Consider the following 19960-nt stretch of genomic DNA (forward strand, 5'->3'; position numbering starts at 1 on the left):
TTATCGAGACTTTTTACTCTCGTAAGAATAAAAAGAGTTTCGCTCCGCGCCAACTGCTGCTGCAATCAAATGCTACAGCTAATTAAATAATTGACCGAATTTCACCTGATATTTTACAATTTTGGGGTAATATAATTTCTAGTCGCACGCATCGAGAATATTATTACTGATAACGTCGCTATACAATTACTGTAATCGTCCGGAACGTTAAAGTGCAAATATTGCCGCAAGGCATGCCACGACATGTATCGTGTCTCTAGCGAAATATCAACGACATATACGATATATCGATAATATACGCTAAACGCGGCTGCGCGCTGTTGCAGAACACGAAATAACCGTCCCGAATAATGTTTTCCGTTATCAAAGGTAAGGCGATGACTAGGATGAAATCGCCGCAGTAGAAACTGTGAGAATGCCGTCGCAACGCTGATTGGAATTTAGTATGGAGCGATAGAGACTAGTAACGTTTCCCGCTTCTCCAATTAAGCCACCCGGATGTAAATCGGGTTAAGGGAATCCTGTAGCGCGCGTCGTCGACGGGGATTCATTCGTCGAGGGAACACGAACGGCAATTCATTGTTGAGGAAACCGTTAATGTTAGCAGAGATCTTTAAATTAACGTCACATCTGGGTCGTTTCGTGAAACACGAGCGGGGCAGCGCGTGTAAAAAAAAGTGAGAGCGCGTTCGTGTCGTTAAATGAAATTCATCCCGTCCATTTGAATCCCGGCAATATCGATTACGAAGATTGGACGCGACAAAAATTGCGCGTCACGAAGATTAAGCAGAAGCCGGGATTAAGCAGACGTTAAGGCGCGACTCCTCCGACTCGGGGAGAGACGCACCCCTTCCCCTACCCCCTCCCATCGGCGGATAAAAACTCATCAAAGTTCGCGCCAGCCGGCAAACTGACGCCATTAGAAGTAATTTATCATTTAAAAGTGGCCCGTTCTTGCCCGCCACGCTCAGCAAGCTGCGACATATGCGGTATTAACTTTCTTATGACGGGGGATCCTCTTGACCCGTTTTCACCCTTACGTGGGCGCCACAACGAGCGTGGCATCCCGCGCATGCAAGTTGGCTTGGCGCGCGTCACGTACGTACGTAACGACCACATTATAATACAGGCATTTATCTGACACCCCCATCTCTCCCCCGTGCGCACGAAATAAGCCATACGTAATTCCCTCCTAATTATCCGAAAATGCGGCGTCACGGCGTATCGTGGCACGCCAGCGTTAACGTTAACGCCGTAGGAAATAATTCACCGCGCCTGAAACCATGCTCATCGCGCTCAATTTGGCTCAATAAATCCGTTTGTCCGACGATCCGCGTCCACTCTCCATCAGCCGTATAAAGAAACAATTGCGCAAAACAGGATTATACGCAATGAATAAATTCAATCTGTTCGCGATACCACCCCTCCCCCCCTCTCACGTCGGTTGTTATTATACGCTCTGCTCTCCGCTTCTCCGAAACGAACGCCTCTCGCAAATCTCGTTTATTAATGCAGATAGAAAAGTGTTTCCTCCTCTAATGTGAGGGACGGCCGCAAGCGTGAAAATGCAAATCGCGAGATATTATACGGGATATCCTTCGTCTTAGTTCCCGCGCTAAAATGTTTTCACGGTGGAGGAGGTACGTAATGAAAATCGGGATGAGCGATAAAACCGAGGTCCGGCGCGAACTTATTTTAACAGATGCCACATTGTAGAATCGCGATTGCATCGATATATCTTATATTCCACGACTGCGCCGCGGAGTAGGAGGGCGGGAGTGAGGGGACGAGTATTTCCCTATTGTTGTTTAGTAACAACATAAGGGAGTAACGCACGAGTAAAATACCGTCATTAACGTCACGAAGACGCGGCGAATTAAACGCTCGGTCGATTTACCAGTTTCTATCCCGCATGCAATTAATTCCAAACAAAGTATATAAATATAATAAATGAATTACATTTGATACGTTTCGGAATTATATTTAATTGGAGTAACGGAATTATATTTAATAAAATTTTCTACAACTTAATAACTGTTTGCAACGAGCTGTTTACCATCGACTGTTTACCGTTTGCGTCTAAAGCGCGGACGTGAAAACGCGGCGTAACGCAGAAATATCGCGATTTTAAATGTATACGTACGATTGTACGTAATTAATGCGAAACGTACGAAGCGTGGCAGCTCTCGTCGAGCCTGCGTGACGGATAATCGGTCGACGGGGAAAATTAACGCGTGCCGAAACGCGCTCCCTTAAATCGAGTGCAAATTAAAAGCATTGAAACGATCGGGAAGCGGTCCACCCTGAGCTCGTTACACGCGCGCGTAGGATAATTACATGCGATTACACGTCTAATGCCGCTCGTCGCGCTGAAGCGCGCGGTTCGCGTTATCGGAAAATATGTAAATCAGCGTTATCGATTATACGCGCGTGGGGAACGCAAACGCGCTAATAAACAACGCGTACGGGCATGATAATCGCCGATCGATCGTCACCTGCATTGATGTTACTACTCACTTCTTTGTTACGCGACGGCACTGCGAGAATTTCCGCCACTTATTTTTTCCCTCCGCTCTACTTTTTCCTCTCTTTTCCGTTGCGCCACCGCACCGCCGGTCGTTTTTCTTCATGCAGCTTCACTGAAACCGTACTCTGTCAAAAATCACAGCTCCCGCTCTCTCTCTCTCTATTGACACTTTCCGTCGCGTTTCCGAGAGAAAGAGAAGGTGTATGTGTGTGTCGTCTCGCAGTTAAAGGCTATAACACGCTCGCTCTTCCCACGCTACATTTCTCTTTATCGCCGTTTAAACGGTAAATCGTAATGATCATCTACTTTCACCGGAATCGCACTTACGACTCGCCCGTGCGAAACGTCACCGCACGAAATGGAATTCGCGGCAGCTCGCTCGCATTTCGGAATATCGCTTCGAGTAACGAGTGATCAATCCAAACGGTCGATCAGACAGTGAAAGAGAGAGAGAGAGAGAGAGAGAGAGAGAGAGAGAGAGAGAGAGAGAGAGAGAGAGTGCGTATCCTACCCGGAGTATCCGGGCGATACATCTACGAGGAAGCTGCTGGCCAGCTCGTACGAGGGAGTATCGCCCGACCGGGAGTAATTCGCAGTTGGAATCACAGCCCGCGATATGTCGAAACAATTCCCGCGCACCACCGACCCACAATTTCGCAAGCGTGCACCGTCGTCGGTCGCGCAGCGGAACGCAGGGGCGTGAATTTCTTGACGCGGCGCGGACACCGCTGCGTCCGCTGAATTTATCGGGCGAATCGCTACGTTGTCGTTCCAACACCCGGAAATTATCGCGGAAAGGGGAAAACGATCCATTTATCACCGAGAGCGAAGAATAAAAGCTGCAATCGCGTACGCGCGTTTTTAGTATTTATACAAAAAAAAAAAGAAGGGTGGTAACGGGAGATAACAAAGAGGAAGGAAATTTCACCATCTATTCGGTTACGTAAGTGGTCCTCGCTCACGTTCTAAACGGCCCGGAGCACGTTAAGCGTTCCGAGAGCGGCTGCATCGACGGTTGTTTACAACGTCAACGCTCTACAAACACACGTAGCAGTTCCAAACTAACTGTTATCGGGTCAGGCTCGAGCCCGAATCAAGTTAAACTTAAGTAACGTAAAGACGTAAGGGATAAAAAGGGGAAAAAACGCTTCGAAAGCCTCATGTATAAACGCGCACCTCTTCGCCGATATTTAAAAATCCCCACTGTGAAATTTAAATAACAGATCGGCTCCTATCACGCCTCATAAAAGAATCACACAGCTCTTTCTCTTTCTCTCTCTCTCTCTCTCTCTCTCTCTTCGTGCGCGAGTCATAAAAAATCTATCGCCGTCTGGCGGTAGAAAAATTCCGCATTCGTAATGTCAATTTCATCGTACCCGTCGATGAATCACGTCATAAAGCTCGCATATACGCGAGCCCTCTCTCTCTTTTTTTTTCCACCCCTTTTCGCGTAATTTCGCGCGCGCGCTCCCTCTCTTCTTTTTTTTTTTTTAACGCGTTTTTCCTCTTTCCTATCTATCTCCGCTCTCTTTGTCCTGCGACCGGATCAGGTAATGCCCTCGAAGGGCGGGGACCGCGGCGGACGTGCGCGCCCTACTTTTACCGGTGACCGGCGCGTATATAGTTTTTAATCCGAAACTAACAACGTGACTATGCGGGGGCTAACGGTGCGGTTTAAGATTACGTGCGCGATGTCACACGCCGCCAGAGAGGCGAGCTCGCCAATCGGAAATTTCAATCGCGATGACCGATCGTCTTTTCTCCCTCGCCCGTTTTATTCTCACGTTATAAATCGCCCTTTCGCGATAAATGCTACATTAATAATTTCGTCGAACTTTCGCAAATTCACACGATGTGCGTGACGAATGTGTTGCGCGCTATGCGCGACATAGCCCTCGCAGGGAAATATAATAAGATTCGTCGGACGTAATCGGCAAGGTCCGATCGGAGTAATGAACTCGTTCGAAATTATCGCGAGGACGAGACGTGGAGAAGTTTTCTAACTAATTTAATACCTTTCTTCGTCGCCTTCCTTTAAACTCTGATAACGATCCGATAACAAATGCCGTTACATTCGCGTGTCAACGAGGGTAGGAGGTGAGAGAGCGGCGTGCGCCTTCGATTTCCACGATCGCTCGAGAGATCGAGTCCGAAGAGGAGAGTCGGCGTGCGAATTCACGCGCGATCTATCTTCCCTCCTTTCTCTCTCCCTCTCTTTCTCTCCCGTGCACGATCACATGTCGCCGACAGACCCGTGGTCCGGAGCACTAAAATTTCACGGTACACGTTCATCGAGGATTCATCCGAGGATTGCACCGTCTTTCAAATCTCTCGCTCGCCGAACGGCGAGGGGATACGCGAGTCACTTCACAAGTGCCGTCTCGAGAGTCTCCGCACCAAGATAATAAATGTTTCCCTGCGCGACGATTTGTCTCGTCGACGCGGTGAAATGTATAGCGCGAGGGTGCGACCGCCGGTGACCGCCGAACCGCGGAGAGGCGGAGGTCTGTGTGAAAAGGGGAAAAAAAAAGGAGGTGACAAAAAATTTCTTTTCACGGCGTATCGATACGCGCGGGAGAAAAAAAGCCGCGTCCACTTTCGCCCGCGCTTCCCGAGCCTTTACGAATCTTTCCGTGGGAATGCTCCGCTCTCGGGCCGCTGCTCGTTAGGACTTCGCCAATGGACTGCCAGGCGCCGCGGCAAAAGCTACGGCGCAACACACCGACGCATCCCATCCCCCTTGCAACCCCCTCCCCCCGCTTACGCGGAGACTCTCTCTCCCCCCCGCTTTGCGGCACCGACGCGCCGCGCGCCGGATTCACCACCGACGACGAGCCTTTCCACTCGTTCTCCACGCGTGAGAGCTTGTGCTTGCTTTCACGACTTCGTAAAACACGCCGGAATCGCCGACACGTCCGTCCGTTACGGATGTTACGTCGCGGTTTTCCCCGATTGGCATCGCGCGCATCGCGGTTGGCATATCGCGTCAATTTGCCCGCCGGATGCAGAGAGGGAATATTAAAGCGATTAAATTTACAACGGGCACCAATTACGACGATCGAGGAGCGGTGTCGATTAATTGCATTTCAACGGACGGTTAGAAATTGTTGAGCCTTCGACGTATGTTACGAGGAAGCGATATTATCGCGCGTATTGTTATCCAAATTCATCCCTTCATAACTGATTTTTTGTTTTTATTTTTCCTTTATTAACGCGGAATATCGTATTACGCGAATCAATTGAAAGCAAAACAAGGATCGTTTGTCACTTTTCGAGCCTCGCATGTGAAATGTTTAAAGCGGTTTAACCATTTGTAAAAAAAAACCAGAAAAGAGCAATATCAAGCATGTTGCTTTAAAGGCCACCACCGAAATTAAATGCCGACAAAGTGTACTGACACTCGATGGTCTATTGCTCTATGGATGTGACGCATTTTGATTCGTATGCTGCAAACTGCACGGGCATGTCACACGCTCGGGATATGACAGGTAATGGTTGCAACACGAAAGAGGATAAATTTGATTTAACCCGTTTCATATTTTCGCCCCCGGGGTATTCAAATGTATCAAATACTTTTGTGCCAATCGAAACATCCGCGTGATCGTGGGGTCGGCAGGGCAGGAGGGCGGATTCGTAATTTGCATAATTATGCAATAACTGTGATGTCAGGCACCCTTCATCCCGCCACATCGGTGGCAGATTCCAGCGTACCGGCGAACAAATGAACGCATACATCGAAATACATAAAATTCAACGTGCCAAAATTATGCGACGACGCAATTGCCGTTTCTCTAACATATTCTTGACATATTCCTTTCCTAAATGTGTTTTTAAAGTGTGTACCTTAAAAATGACGACAACAAATCCTCGACAGAAAATGGTAAAAGAGGATCACCGATATTAGCACATCACTTTGTTTTTGCATAATACTTTCTAAAAACAAAAGCTAAAAATAGAACTTCGAAAATATAAATATAAAGTAGAAAGTATCTTCTTCCAGATGGTATAGCATTTTTTACGATGTTTCATATTTTTTCTAATGACTAATGTTTTTAACAACATAATTAAAAATAGATATCAAAAGTTAGGTCCCATAACTGGCATAGCTAGTAAAACAAAATTCCTATACTCTGTAATGGAAAAATTATTTATAAAATATAGTTCTATATATATTAAATAACAAAGTTTATAACATAAAAAGACCAGAATTAAACATTTCAAGAATAAAAATTTAAAAAATAAACAATTTATTTAAAATTGTTTAAATAAAATTATGTTGTAAAACAGATCACACATCTATGTTTTCATTAACAGCAAAATGCACCGGTTTACGCTTACGATTTTGTTTCATAACACATTATGAGAAAGAGAAAAATATAAATAAAATAGTTTTAGAAAGCTACAAACGTGTAACATGATCGAATATTGTCAACAAAATACTCATTATTATTCAAACTTTTGCAAAAGAGAATCATGTCGTGCAACTTTCACATTCTCGCTTATAAAAAATTTATTCTTAATAGATTTTATACAGAAAACAGCCTTGACTGTATAAATTATAGATTTTATTTCTTTAATTATCTAAGCAACTAATGTATTCATCAGTATTAATGCAATGTTTCCGGGAAATAAAAGAACACCGCTTCGAAAGGCCTACGCCAGATATTGGCGACCTTCCTCAATAATTTCATTAAATTTGCATTTACTCGCGCGATAGGTGACACAAAGAATACATTTTTCCATAAAAATCTCCGATGTCGATCCGTGCAATTGCAACCAGATGTAAGATAGCTTTGTTGCCATTACTGTTTTCTATTTTTTATAATACGCACGTATCATACCGTGAAAATATAAATGGGATCAATGACTACACATTTGCCCAAGATAGATATAAGACTGATTGATGACCAACATCGATCAAGTCTACCGTTCTCGCGAGCTACATTAACTTTATATTAAATACTTCATCATTTTTCCGAGACACGTCACGCTTCACCGATTTACCGTCGATTCCCCGACCGAACGAGCCACGAACAAGTTGCAGATTTTTTTTTCCTTTTTATTTGATATGAATTTTCACGCTCTTCGCTTCCCATTAAAATACTCTGCATTAAAATATTTATTAACTAACATTTGTTTATATTTTCACTGTTTCACGCAGATTGTACGCCCGACTTGTACTTTTGATATAAAAACATTTGATATAAACCATAATGAATACAATATTGATGAAAAGAAGGCGCGTGATTGACGTCGGAAAACAACACGATTTAAAATCAATATACAGGGGGGGGGGGTGAGGGAAGAGGAGAAAGCGCGCACTAAAGTTTAACATTTGCATCAATTTACCATTTCCATTTTCGGAGAACGATACGATAAATCGATGCAAATGTTAATGGATTAGGGCCATGAACGTACACAAGTTCGTATACAATGTCCGACCATCGAGTACACTCGGAATGAAGTCCTACTTGATTTTGTAAGTACAATACAATAATGGCGTGCGGCTACCATTTTACATGGCAATTGTCCCTCCGAAATATACAACCGAACCCGCGCGCGTATTTCACCATATCGCTATATTGTCGGACGGTGCTGCTGGCATTGGCCCATCAACATATCGTTACCTGTCTGTCGATAATCATCCCGGCGCGCTGCTGCGCGCGCGGTCGCTCGTATCCGGACTTCCGTAATAATTGCATAATGTGCTAATAGCGCTCGTAAAATGATTACGCGTCGTATGAAATGATTACACTCTCCGGTACAACGGCAATTGCGATATCAGACCCGAGGGCGCTTCGTCGATCTCCCCCCCCCCCCCCTCGTCCACACGCACGCACACAAAAATCGCGCGTTAATACAGATAATTTATATATAATATGATAAAATGCATCGGCCATCCGCGAGCTCGGATAGAGTTCAGCTAATTATGAAGTTACATTTTAAGTATCATATATTTTAAGCACCGGTAGCTTCCCACCCGTGTCAGAAACGAGCGTGCTATTTTCGCGTTCAATCATGTAACGTTCAGACGATTGCAATTTTACCAACATATTACGTCTCGCTTCTCGAACGCTATGCCGAACACGTAGTGGTGAGAGCACGAATCGGAATACCTCACGAATCATCGGAAGATGTAATGGACTGCAGGTGTGGGGAAACGTGACAGCGGCAAGCTGCAACGGCATATCTGCAGCGATACAAGATAGAATCGCTTTTACGTAATCTTGCCGGTAGAAATGAGAAATATTCATGAGACTCGAGAGCTAAATAAGAAACTCAGATCGCATTTGCAGTGCGCAGACGGTACACAAACGCGCGGGAAAAGTGAGGGAGAAAGAGTGTAAAAATTATCTCGGAACTTTTTTCAATCACCGCCTCATTTCTCTGCTCGTGTCCCGTACGTTGTTGCACGCAGCTGCCCCGGCGCCCGGAGCAACTAGCATCGTGCTTTTTGGAAGAGTAATTCAAAGTATAGCGCGGCCGCCGCGGGAAGGAAGCGGGGGGAGACGAGAGGCGCGGAATGGTCGCACGCTGGTCTCTAACTGGGAGAGACGCAGCCTGTTTAATTAGCGAGCAAATTAAATGCCAGGACAGCCACATCCGACATGCCCGCGCGCAATTAGAGGTATTATAAATTAATTATAACACCGTCAGTTTTGTGGGATTCAATCTCGGAATGGGCTTGGCGCTGGCGAGCGGAATGAACGCCAAACTTATCTCATTGCCGACCGCTTACGATGCGCTCTGTTATTTCATTCCGGGACGTATCTTATAGATAGAATAGAGAGATGTATCTTCAATTACACGTGAATTGTACGGTATAAAATTGTCTTGGCAGTACGCACGAGAAAGAGGTCCAAATCGACGCTCTAAAAAGAGAGAGAGAGAGAGAGAAATGTAAAAACGAAATCATCGGACGACGATAGTTAAGCTCCTTTTCCCAAGAAAATTCCCAAGAACTTTTAAAATACATAGACATTTATCTGATTGTCGTTTTCTGAATATTATTACATCACATTTGAGTACTGCGCGATATTATCGATTGTCTACAGGCTGTATCAAGTTTATTTTAAATTCCTTAGAGATTCGTTGTATAATATAATTGTACGATATTATTGATCGTCTGGGGGCCGCTCAAGTAACAGGGGATGATTTAAACGTTAAATTATTGCATACCGTGACAATTACGACGTCACATTCGACCGCAATCCCGAGGACTGCGTTTCCTAATCGGTTAAGCGTGATTTATAGCCTTAACGGGGGTGCACGATCGAATTGGCTACGTAAATGGCGTAGAACGGGTAACGTCTAAGATTCCCCCGAGGGGGGTGTCACGAATTGCCGAGCGGAGCTTAGAAGTCTCGGGCAGAATAGAAACCGATTAAGCGAAACAACCGACTGACAGCACCTGTTGATACTTCGCCTAGCTCGTGGCGAAGGTGCGGACTAACAAATACACGCGGCCGAGGGCGTCGTATAGGTGTAAGTTCCAACGTGTGGTGCACGCTTGTTCGCGTATCCGTGGCTAATGTCCGGTGTCGTCGTCGCGGTTTCGCGACGGTGAAGCCGCCAGCGCGAAAATGAGATACGAAGAGGACCACGATCTCGAGAAGTCCGGCGCTGAGAGATTCAATTTTAGAGCAACGTGCCCTACGGTAAATTGACTCGGGTTCCAGATCCTGGTTAATACTCGAACGCTATTACCCTTTGTTAGTGATTCAGCGCGTTATGCGTTTACCCACGTTTAAAGGCGCATCGCATCGCATCGCATGCACTATTCATCCGTAAACTATTCACGGTTGGATGTGCGCGAATGGTGTGCCTGTCTTCCGACGTTTCCTATGGCGAGAGAATTGCGTGCGTTTTCCTCACCAAAAACAAATTGATCAAAGTAATCTGAAATATAAATAATATCAATCTGGCAATTCCATAAAATATGAAAGATCGATAATTTTCACTAAAATAATCAGGTTGCATGCATTCTGGACTGAAAAAAAAAATCTAGTTGCATTAATTGCATATCTACAAAATTCGACTAGTTTGGGCGAAATAAAGTGCTGCATCTTTTATTCTATTGTATGAGATTTTTTTCTCTACGAGAAATAAAACGCCACGTACAAGATGTCCTTTAGAGTTTTTTTATACGTCTATTGCAATATATAACAATAAAAACATGATATTTCAAAAGCATTATGAATAGCATTATGAAATTTTTTACGATATGTTCTATTAAAGATTCCTCTTGCGTGTTTTCACAGTTGGATTCAGATACAAAAGCAAATGAAAGATATATGTTGACAGTACAGTTTTAAATTCTATACATAAATTAGTTTAGGAAAATCTGATAATTCCTGCAAAAATTCTGATTCGATTTCGAGCAGACATACTGCTAAATTTATATCTCTCGACAATCTATGTCAATCTATCTTCAGATTTTCAATTAATGCAATCAGATTTTTTTTTCAATGCTGTCGGAATCAGAATGCATATAATCAAATTTATCTGGTTAGCTCAACAGAATATAGGTAACCAAATTTATGTAATTATTATAATAAAAATTATACGAATTATTCATATTCAAACTGTCAAGTTATCATACCTATAATATATTTAAGATTAATTCAACTAATCTTTTTCTTTCAATGTAGAACAAATAACATCCTTGAGACGTATTTTAAACACTCAATCTTTTACGATATAAACGAGACGTTCCATGACATATTCGTGTAAAAATAAAGCGTTTCTCATAAAATGTCTCAAATAACAATTGGACATCTCGAGATGTTGAATTGTTACCTGAGACATAATCTACGAGAAACACTTCACCTTTATGCAAGTCTTGCGCAACGGGCACGTTTGTATCTTAATCCGTAAAAATGTCGAAGAATCAACGGTATTTGAATTACATGCGATTGAGAAAGAAAAAATCGTAATAAGTTTCAAATTTTGTGATGTTTTGACAAATAAATAACAAAATCTTCCTCTTTACGCAATTTATTATCAAGGAGACCTTGTCTCAATGGAATCTTGATGCTTGCTCACAGAGATACTCGATCTTCAAAACTTGAGACTTCGTAATCCCTCTGTGCATTGCCGTGCTAATTAATCCCGCATAAACCAATTTACGGCGAATTAATTCAAACGACTGCAGAAGCTGTGATCTATCTATCTATCGCGATTACAATGATAGCTGAAAATGTTCGTTCTCTCTTTCGGAGGGAATTAGAGCAGAGGAAATTAGTACGATCGAGCACGCTTTCGCGTATCCGTGCATACGCGAATCTTTCGGATCGCATACGTCGATAACAACGTAATGTCATAAACAACACGCGCAGTACCACTGAACCCTACCAAACAAAATCCCGTCGAACTTGACTCACTGATCATGTGAATCAAATGCAATTCACTTTAGAAATCCTCTTTATGTAGTCATGACGAATGCATATGGAATATTTTTCTCAGGCTTTAGAATTTAGTAATATGCATTAATTAAAATACAGCATATATCCTTCATGAGAGATAGTCGTCCAATATCAATGTTATATGAATATCCATTATACTACAGAATCAATTTACAAGAATAAAAATTTTCATTATAATGTTACATGTCTCTCTTCTATAAATGTGTGTATGTGTGTGAAAAAGAAAGTATGTAAGAAAACTTTATGTTTTGACTCTAACTCTTTTTTTGGTTCTACGATCAATCAATCAATCTAATCCGGATTAGTACAAGTTTTAAGCAAATTAATTTTATATAAGTATAATATATTAAGAGAGATCTGAAAACATGGACGTATCCAAAGGAGTTATTCAAACCCCCTAATTTTTTTATTTATTCTTCCTTTTTTATTTTTTATTTTTCATTTTTAATTATAAAATATAACTTTACTTTTAACACTGAATACATTTTTTGTTATTACATAAAATATTACTTTTTTTATTACAAATGTGTAAATAATTTCTGAAATGTTCGTTAATTAGAGATCTGATAATAGGTCTTTAATATTTGCTACTCGTAAAAGGATTTTTTCATCCTTAAAGCAATTAAAAAATTATTTTCATAACTCAATGGCAGAAGATCGTCTAATGACATTATGTCGATTCACAAAAACATTAATAACAGTAATATTGAATCCTAAAGATGTATTAAATTTTTTGGATAAAATAACATCGCATAATCACATAAGTTTTATAATTTTATAAACTGTAAATGATTTTAATTGCCATTCGTTCTTTTTTTAATTTTAGTTTGACATTTCTAATAATAATTTTATGTTTCTCATAGGTCTTTTAACTTTTTTCTTTAATTAAAAAAAAATTGTTTCCTAGAAAAATTATCGTATTTTATAATAATAGTAATATTCAAGATATATACACATTTTATTTTTAATAATTGTACCTACACTTTCTTCAGAAAAAAGGTTATGATTTACAAAATCTAATATTTTTCTTATTTAAAATCAAGAATAAAAAGATATTCTAAGCTATAAAATATTTAAAAAGAACAATTTATCAACACAAAAAATTATTGTTTATATATATTAATAGAATTAATAAAAAATTACGAAAAAATCTGAATATAAAAAGCTTGAAAAGATATCCTTTTATTGATCATTTGATAAAGTGATTAATTAAAGAGAGGAAGAAGCGTCCGATTAACTCGTTTTTAATACTGTTTCCAACATTAGTTACCCGAATAAAACCGCATTAGCTGAAAGCCAGAAAATAAGCGTGATTCTATTCGAAAGCAGCTCAATGCTTCCTTTAAACACGCTTTGCACGAATGTCATAAAAATTCAATAATCAGGATGAAATCTTATTTTCACGCTACTTTCGTACTTACGTTTTTCCCCACAATAATGCCTCTTGCGTTTTGATTATTCGCTTTTCGTCCTAGAAATACCAAAGTAAAGCGCTGCGAAATCGGCAAAGCAAAGTTCTATTTCTGCAAATACAAAAATACCATTAATTGTATAATCGCGTGTTTACATAGATAAAACTAAATCTGCACAACAAGTGTGAATGAGCACAAATAAACAACTTGTTTTAACGAATGCGAACGAATAGCATGCGATCGCCAAAACTCAACATAGAACCTTCTGATTGGTTTTGTGGAAAAGTTCCAAACGGCAATCTCCGTGAATACTTAATTATGCCAATCGCAATATGATCAAACGGGACGATCCCATGGCGAACAGCAATTGAAGTGAATTCGCGTTCATTCGCGCTCATTCACTTAATCTGAATCCGATTGAAAGTGCAAAACGAGGATCGATTTTATTTTACATAATAAATATAAGAAATTTGCTTTGTGTGTCTTTATCATAAGTATATAAAATAATCGATAGCAAGAATGAACTTGATTGCCTTGTAATAATTATAAAATTGATAGTCAATAATTGATTGTGGTAAATAAAAAACATTAGCAACACACAAAACACATTTGTTATTTTAGAAAAATCTTTTAGTCAAGTAATTTATGTAAAAATTGTTTTATATTCCATATTATTAAAATAAAATAAAATATTCATTAATTCATCTTTCCCCAATAAAATCTTGATAATGTTAGAACTAACGTTTATTAAAGTTATACAAAAAATAAATAAGAAAACTAAATAAATTCAATAAATTTAAAATTTCACAAATTCTTTTTAATTAACTTTACAGAAAATTCTAAACTCTATTACATAAAGTATACGCAAAAATAAAGAAGAGCAATTCATATTGCAATAACAAAAAAAATTTTTTACACATTTAAAATTTTTTTAAATTAAATTTTTTTAGTCAGTAATTTGCTTCGTCACTACTTTAAGTTGCAAATAAATTGCAAGCTGAATGAAAAAATACATGACTTACTAATCGGCATTTTATCGTTCCGCCATGTTTCAAATTTACAAAATAATACTCATACCGCCACCGTGAATACACTTGTGAAACTTTATTTATGAAATAATACTCCTCGACAATCGCGAAGACGCAAACGCGGAACAGAAGAATGGAGACGAGAATGGGAAAATGCACACTTAAATACACTCGACACGATGAAACGCACGATACATTTGTCGACAAGAATAACACGCGTTAACGCTAGCTTCGTGTCAATGCTCGAAGCATGTGTCGTTTTGCGTCGCGTTTTTTTACATCTACGGAGTAAGAGTAACGGACGATCTTCATAGCATGCGAATAGCAAAAGTCATCCCGTTTTTAGACTCCTAATTGGGAGCGAATCTGCTGAAAGGAATGAATTCATATCGTCATTTATTAAAAAAGGGGGGGAGAGAGAGAGAGAGAGAGAGAGAGAGAGAGAGAGAGAGAGAGAGAGAGAGAGAGAGAGAGAGAGAGAGAGAGAGAGAGAGAGAGAGAGAGAGAGAGAGAGAGAGAGAGAGAGAGAGAGAGAGAGAGAGAGAGAGAGAGAGAGAGAGAGAGAACGGATTCCCTCCCAATTAAACATGGGACCACTTTTGTTTCACGACGATCGCTCTCCTCTTGTCTTACTCCGTGTTTACATCACCTTCATTGTCGACCCTAAAGTTCTTTCACTGCCACACGTCTACGTTACTGCGTTATTTAAAAATCGACAATTTTAAGACGGACATACGCACCTTATCATCGTAGCGAGAAACGGTTCCTCCGATGATCCGTTTTCCGCGAAGCTCAAGACGACGTTTCGCGCCAATTCACGAGGCCCCAATCTCCACGCACACTAAATACAATTGCAAATCGTTATCGGTGATCACTCGATCGATTTAACTTTCAACAACTTTGCCATTTTATTCACACGCCACGATTCAAACATGCACACCGTCCGACGATGATTCAGCAGACGCAACGGATCAGCGAGCACTCGGTGATTCTCTAATATGATTGGTTTCTTGCTCTTTAATTCTTCGATGAATTTAAAAACAGAACCAATCACAGTAAAGAATCACTGGCGCTCACCGATCCGCTCCATCTGCTGAACGCGCCTATCAATTCGTTTCTAGACAGCCCTCGCCGGGTAAGAGGGGCGTCGATCTTTATCGACCTAACAACTATTTCGCAGCAATATCGATAATTAGATCGATAAATGCGTTCTGCAGTTAGTTGCTGCCGGCGTGATAGCGCCATAGCTACTCTTTCTACGTTCCCTTACTCGCGCGGTGCTCAGAAATCGTCGTTTTAAGGTTAACGTGTTTTCATTCATCAGCGTCTCTATGTGCACAAAATGTGTACATTGAACTATGTAGTCAATATCTATGAATCCCGTAGATAATGTGCATGACTTTTTGGGTCTCTTCTATGCTATGTCCACGTTTATTTGGTTCTGTTTCATGCTATACCCGGAAATTTCACAAGTATCTGGTGGAAGTAGAAAATAAACCTTACAGCCGTCCAAGTTTTCAAGGTTTGACAAACGAAGAGACGCAGGTATTTCCAGAGATTCTTGTATAAATGATACAGTAAATTAATTTACATATATTTCGAATGTTGACAATATTATTGTAATGGTAACATTTGTTCTAAATGACTGTTAAATAGATAAGTGCAGATCACAGAGTAAGGCCTATAATAGTTCCAAGAGATCTTAGCCGTTTGCCATGGTGTGCTGGCTGTGCAGAGTGTACAAACACTGGGAAAAGCACATGGAATGAGGATCAAGCTTCGGCAACACGTGGAGATTTAAAATTGTCAGATATTAATGTTATACTGCCTTATGTCATGTTTTCAATGTTTGACAGACATGCAGGATACCAAGTGGCTCTTACAGCGAGATTACATCTACATAGGATAATCCTAGTATGTATTATTTTTGAAAAAATTATTATCAGAGATAATTTTTAATGTGTATGATATATATTTATATTAATAAACTGCGTTTGTAAAAAAAAACAGGAAAGGTTACTGGCCATACCAGGCAATATGCTATTAAATGAAAATGAGCATGAACTGATAAAGGACAGAGATCTAGTTACAGGTGCTATAAAATTAGTGTACAGACAAATGGATCAAATGATGGAGATGCAGGCTCAAAATGGTGATGATGATTGTATGGCTATTACAATTTTGTTTCTTAATGGATGACTTTATGCAGCAGGTGTTAGTGATTTGAGATGACTGTTATAATTTATACTGATCGTACATTATTGATGAATTAAATATTTATTTAATCATTCCTATATTCCTATGATTAGTGCTGTATTAGTTTTGGGGGAGGAACAACGGGCTCTTACTAGAGATCATACTCCAGATTTGGAATCAAATCACGTTAGAGCTTTAGATTTTTTAAAAAGCAACGAGTTGCTCAAAAGTCATTTTACTCCATAAGAGAGTTTAGAAAAAGACCGTTGCAAAAGGAACTGAGATCTTTGGTTTTGTACAGAGAATCTTTTATGACAGGTTGGGCATACAAAACCTTAACGCATCCTGATCTAAAATTACCGTTCATTTCGGGACATGGAAAAAGGGTAATATAATTGTTGTATTTATTTAGCAGTAATTTATAACTTCAAATTAAAATAATTCTGTTTATTACTATAACTTAAACTTATTTGTGATTCATAGAGCAGAGTAATGGGAACGATAGGCGTGACTAGAGGCTTTGGGGACCACGGTTTGAAGGCAGCAAATACTGGTGTTAATATCAAACCATTTCTATCATCACAACTCGAAGTACAATCTTTAGACTTGGACAGTTACAATCTTACCGAACGAGATTGTATTATTGTTGCCACGGACGGACTGTGGGATGTAGTAACGGATAAAACAGCGGCAGTGATACTTAGAAAAACTCTTGCACCTGATACTCCATTATTAAAATACAGGTATTATCACAAAGAGAATATTAGAGGAGTATGAAAATTAACTACGATTTAATTGTGTTAAAATACAATGTATATTTGATTTTCACAGACTGACAATGGGTGCTCAAGAATTGGTGCAAGCGGCCAGAGATCGATTAATCGGTAAAGTATAGAAGGGAAAACCAGAGAATCCTAACGAAGCAGATGAAAAATCCTCGCCTATAGCATCGGTAAACGATATTAGCGTATTAGTGGTACCTTTGTACCCTTATTTATGTGAACATTTACAATGGCTAAAAACGACGCAGTAAGAACGAAAATATGCTGCGGATTTCATAGCAACAATGTGCTTCGATTATCCTATTTCTAATAGATCTGCCGATAACCCTGCATAATGAATTATTACGGTTATCGGATAACGTTATTATTGAATATACAGCTAACGAATTACATTTATTTGTATTGCTACAAAAATTCATCATCTATTGTCGCAATGATTTTCTAGATTTTGTCGTAGAATAATTAGCGATTTAAGTGCACAGTTGCCGTATATTCTCCATAGTTCTTTTCGCTAAAATATTAAATTATTGCATACTGCCACATATGCGCATGGCGATTGTTAAGTATTCTATGAGATTTTAAGAGGTGATTTCTTACACTAATTCAAGACACAAATACTTCATCAAAATGACTTAGTATTAAAGATATCAAAGTTACAGAAAAATTTTGTTCGAAAGTTACTCAAAATTTTGTATGCAACTTGGTATATGTTTAAAATAACCGAAGTAGTTTTTGCAAATTTTAAATAAATAAAATTTTTTCTTCAACTTTGATATCTTATATCTTTGAAATTAAATGGTGGCTTTGGACATATGATTATATGAAGTTTCCATCCTCAATTAGCGTGAATTATCTCTTGAAATCTTTTAAAGAACTTAATGACTGCCTATACACATAAATATGTTAACTACAAAAGGCTATGTTCTTATTTTATTTAAGTAAACATTCCACTGTGACATTTTATGTATAACTTGAAATATTTATAATATTCCAAATATTTGATACGTGATCGTATATAAATCAAATAGATATAAGCATTAATTTCTTGATTGTTCCTTCTAAGATTGTTACTACATAGAGATTTAATACTGGTAATATCAAATTAATCAGTGATTAATTATTTATTTTAAGTATTAAAAAGCATTAACAATGTTCTTAATATTCAAAATAAGTAATTGAAATTTCCATAAGGGAATATGTAATTACAGATTGTATGTACACAAGGAAATATCAAAAAATATCAATATTTTTATATTGCTTTTGAGGCAAGCATATGTTACCATTTACTATTTTGAACATATATATTGTAACTTTCAATCTTTATAGAAATTATGTTAAAAACATTAACTCTGTGACTACAAACGTATGCATGTATGTATGTATAATTAAGATTGAGAACATTACATTAAAAGTGAACAAAATCTTAAGGATATAATTAAAAATGTGTTTGCACACATTTTTTGATTTATGCCTTCTATATCTATATTTCTCTCATTCATTACGAATGATGGAAAATGTTTTGCACATTATGTAGTCAAAGAAATAGCTGGTGAAATTGTAAGTATGAATCAAGTAATCAATGTATGTGTAAAAAATTGTACATAAAGAGAAAAAGTATAGCTTTCTTTTTCGTAGTAATCATGATAATAATTAGACTTTACGACATGATGTATCACATAATTCTATATTATATTAATAAATATACAAACACATCATATGTATGTGTATTTTTACTTTTACTCTGGTAATCCTTAAAGATATTTCTTGCACTGTGCAAACTATAATTACGATGATATATGTAAGTAATTCTGAATATATCTTTCTCTCTGTAAATATCATGGAAGATTTTAAGTCTCGGGCAATTTTTCGATTTTGAAATATTGAATGAATATATAGTTAACAGAAAGGATTAGCTTTCCTTTTTAAAAAGTGATTGGCATTGATGGTCAAAAGATGTCGTTTTTCCTCAGTCCCATTTTGTGCAACGATAAACGAAAATCGAAGTTCTTCAAATTCACACAGCGTTTCCGGAAAAGTTAACCATTTTCCGTTTTTGTAAGAGAATATGGGAATCATTTTCGCACGCATATAAATCAAAATTTGTACTCACCGAAACTGGATCGGCTTCGAATCACGTTGTGTCGATTGCGATCGATGAAACGGCATTGCTTGCTGCGAAGAACCGTGGCAACTGATACGTTTTGCTGATCGTTCGTCATTTTAATCGGCACTCCTCACGAAAATTCGCACTTGCTACACACACACACATACTTTATTCGGCACTCCCGATATTACAGATAATATATCACACACGAGTAAAACGTAAACCGCGCGCGAGAATTTCACTTGGCGCGACCGTTATATTTGAGAAAATACGTGAGAGTACGGCTCGTGAGAATACGTGCGATCTCATGTCTCGCGACGGCACTCTCGACAGTCTCAACATCGTAGTTGAGCACAATTCGAATTCTGAATACGCGAGACACACGCGAACACGCACGGAGTCAACGGAACGTTCGACTACGTCTGACCAGCGCTGGAGCACGAAGAAACATGGCTGCCGGCACGGCAGCGGCGGACGTGACCGTTG

The 19960-nt window shown here is 39.3% G+C and overlaps 1 protein-coding gene and 1 pseudogene across 10 annotated transcripts in view; one reads left to right on the plus strand and one right to left on the minus strand.

The window, feature by feature from the left end:
- The window catches only part of LOC105832935 (peroxidasin), a 164417-nt gene extending 144634 nt beyond the window's left edge, over positions 1–19783 (minus strand). For 2 of the 10 annotated variants that reach the window (XM_036292628.1, XM_036292630.1), the window contains exons 1-2: positions 4543–5236; positions 2518–2792 (exon numbers count right to left, since the gene is read on the minus strand). The gene's annotated coding sequence lies outside the window, so the exon portion shown is untranslated. Of the gene's footprint in view, positions 1–2517; positions 2793–4542; positions 5237–13373; positions 13476–15132; positions 15319–19480 lie in introns of those variants that run through there. The other 8 variants (XM_036292637.1, XM_036292635.1, XM_036292633.1 and 5 more) reach the window with 8 other exon arrangements.
- LOC118647554 lies at positions 15787–19087 on the plus strand (annotated as a pseudogene).
- Positions 19784–19960: the final 177 nt, after the last annotated feature.

This window comes from Monomorium pharaonis, chromosome 10 (genome assembly GCF_013373865.1).
Source record: "Monomorium pharaonis isolate MP-MQ-018 chromosome 10, ASM1337386v2, whole genome shotgun sequence".
NCBI lineage: Eukaryota > Metazoa > Arthropoda > Insecta > Hymenoptera > Formicidae > Monomorium > Monomorium pharaonis.